At 44.8% G+C, this 3,199-nt stretch overlaps 1 non-coding gene across 1 annotated transcript; it reads right to left on the bottom strand.

The window, feature by feature from the left end:
- Window positions 1-2,897: 2,897 nt before the first annotated feature.
- trnak-cuu (transfer RNA lysine (anticodon CUU)) lies at window positions 2,898-2,970 on the bottom strand. Its single transcript has one exon. It is a non-coding gene; the product is annotated as a tRNA-Lys (tRNA).
- Between the last annotated feature and the right edge of the window lie 229 nt (window positions 2,971-3,199).

Here is a 3,199-nt window from a genome sequence, read left to right as displayed (position 1 = left end):
AACAGGCTCGAGGGGCTGAATGGGCCTCCTCCTGTACCTGTGTGTAAGGTCTGGGAAACAAAAGGAGGTGATATGAGAAAACATAAACTAAATGGTATTGTGTTAAAAGAGACGCAGAAGGATTGAGTGATTTACACACAGAAATCTTTGAAGCTGGGTAGATAAGTTACTAAGTTGTTAAAAAAAATACAGGGCCCTTGGCTTTATATGAAGTGAAATAGAGGACACCAGAGAAGAAGTTGTACCATACGTTTTCAAACCCGCTTTGGCCTCAGTTGGAGAACTGTTTACAGTTCTGAGCACCACAATTTAGGAAGGATATCAAGGCATTGGAGAGAACGTAAGAAATATATAAGAAACATTTTCTATTGTTGTAGAAGACACAAACACAGGCATTCATCGAGAATCAACCTGCAGGTGACCATATACAGATTAAAGAGCCAGAGAGACCGACAGAATCGGGAAACACCGGCACATAGACAAGAGATATTGACAAGGACTGAAAGCACTTTGCGATCAGAAAATTGACGGCCCAGCTGTGGTTAATGACACGGCTTTTGATGATTGATCTCCGTACAAGCCTTGAAATTCAGGAGAACCGGTTTCGTGGTTTGAAGCTCGAGATAAAGCTCGAGATAAAGCCACGGGGCGATACCAATAGGCGCCTGGCAGCAATCAGCGACAGGAAGATGCACCTTAAGCAGGCCCGGCTAGTTCAGTCGGTAGAGTATTAGACTTTTAATCTCCGGGTCGTGGGTTTGAGCCCCATGTTGGGTGAATTATTGTCCTTAAACTTTTATGGTGCTTTCACAGGAAAACATCATTAATGAACCCATAATCTTCTTTTGCACAATGAACGAAATGCGAACTGAGGGAGAGTTGATCATTTGATCATATGTTCTGTGCTCCGTACAAGAACACAAGAACCAGGAGCAGGAGTCGGCCATTTGGCCCTTCGAGCCTGCCTTCTTTTGCACTGAAACAAATTATAACCGTGTTTTGAAATGAGCAGTGCGAGATATTTAAAGGCCACATTTCAATGCTTCACAAAACCATTCCTTTCGTTACAGCCACCCAGGATCGATTCCCGGTTTGAGAAGTAACTTTGATATCATTGTTTGCAATTGAAGTGGGGTCATTTTATTAAGTTCGATGGATGTCCCAAAGCACTTGAGAGTGGTGTCCAAACAAATGAGTTTGTATTTAAAAACACTGAATGTCAGGAGTGTGATTTGAACCCACACCTCCAGAGGAGACTGTGACCTGAACACAGCACCTTAAACCGCTTGGCCATCCGGACTGTTAGAAGCTCCAGTTACAAGTTATTACTCTGGAAAGTTTGAGACCGGGCACTTGTTCAATGTTACTGGAAGGCCCAGTGGCCGGGATATCCTCTCCCCCGTTGTTTTCCTGAGCCTGTGCACGGTGTCCGGGGAGCTTTGGTCCGGGTCCGAGGTAGCTTGCATCATGTGACAATGCACCCCGGACTGCTCTTGTTCCCTTTTATCGCACATTAATTTTTGGTGCAAAAATAATATCTCCAGAGGAGACAGTGATCGAAACACAGCACCGCATATCGCTCGGCCGTCCTGACTATTCACTGCTGTGTGTGGCCACCGGCAAGTTGATTTTGAACTTTTGTGTCCTGTCACATGCAATAAATGACGGCAGCAGGCGTATCTCTGCCTGACACCGGGGAAACAGTGAGACAGACATTGCATTGTGTTCAGGTTTAATCACAGCAATATCCGCAGTAAGGAGCTGAAAAGGACGAAGAGCTGAAAAAAAAAAGAAAAAAGCAAAGAAATGTCAGCAATTGTGGTAAACTCTTTAATGTGTTTCGTGCTCGTTTCGTGATGCGGCGCTCACAGAAGGAGCACGGATTCAGAAAATAATTCTTCCATTCAAAATCTTTAAAATAATGACATGCAACTAATTAAAGTGTGTGCCGGGGGATGGGGATGGGTGAAGATTATTTGTTTTATTCCCCATTCATTAACCGACAGCGTTGTTTTGTGGAATTGTTGCTGAGGGACAGTGGAAACTTCAATAACTGAACTTTAATTATTTAAGGATTTTGAATCATTGATGAAGTTTTCTCCCCTATCTGACTTTACTCACTCTGTATGTTGGAGACTGGTTTAAAATGTTCAGTGCTCATGCGACAAGGAACCTGGGGCGACTTTTGTTCAATTTATTTCACAGCAAAAGTATTCTCCAAAATACAATTTCCACCCGGGCTTGAACCGGGTACTTTTCACATGTGAGGTGAATTTGATAACCACTACACTACAGAAACACTGCGTCGAAAGCAATCTTAGGAATATAACCAGAGCTTTAACCTACACAGCTGGCCGATACTTCAGGAGCTGGTTTTACGAGAAGAGAATGAAGGTGCTATATTTCGTAAGGCTGTGAGTGTGCCAGGAATTGATCTCGTGTTTCCCAGACATCATACATAGCAACAGGAGATGGACATTTAGCAGCGAGTGGTTAGGATCTGGAATGCACGGCTTGAAAGGGCGGTAGAGGCAGACTCAATCTTATCTTTCAGACGGGAGTTGGATAAGTGTCTGAAGGAAAAACAATTGCAGGGCTACGGGGAAAGGGCGGGGAGTGGGACTCGCTGAGGGTCGGCACGGGCTCGATGGGCCGAATGGTCTTCCGTGCTGTAACCATTCCATGATTCGATAAGTTAGTGGCACATTTCATAGTGTGGCTGGGAGCACAACATTGCAAAGGGACATGGATTGAGTCGCCAAAACTAGAGGCATCTGATTCAGGAGATTCGCGGGGCATGGAAATTTCGGAGTTTAATGACTTTGAAAGCAACATTTTTGTTTTGTGCCGTTTCGGGCAGAGGTTTTCCATTAAAGCAACATTAAATGAAAATAAATCGCCCAACGTGGGTCTCGAACCCACGACCCTGAGATTAAGAGTCTCATACTCTACCGACTGAGCTAGCCAGGCTTCCATTCAAAGCAGGTTTTTATCACTCATTTCAGCCAGGCGCCTGTTGTCTCCGCCCCAGATGTTTAAACTTGCTGTTGAAGAACTGCCAGGATCTTCTTGAATGGTGGACCAGGCTCGAGGCACCGAATGGCCAACTCCGGCTCCTAATCCTTACGTGTTTATGTTTACGTCTTTATGCAGAGCTCCTTCAGGGTAAACGAGCCAAAGGAGGACAGCGGAAACGTTA

This window comes from Pristiophorus japonicus, unplaced genomic scaffold, assembly GCF_044704955.1.
Source record: "Pristiophorus japonicus isolate sPriJap1 unplaced genomic scaffold, sPriJap1.hap1 HAP1_SCAFFOLD_33, whole genome shotgun sequence".
NCBI classification, from domain to species: Eukaryota; Metazoa; Chordata; class Chondrichthyes; family Pristiophoridae; genus Pristiophorus; species Pristiophorus japonicus.
Note: the sequence above shows the minus strand (reverse complement) of the source record. Positions and strands in the feature narration are given on the sequence as shown.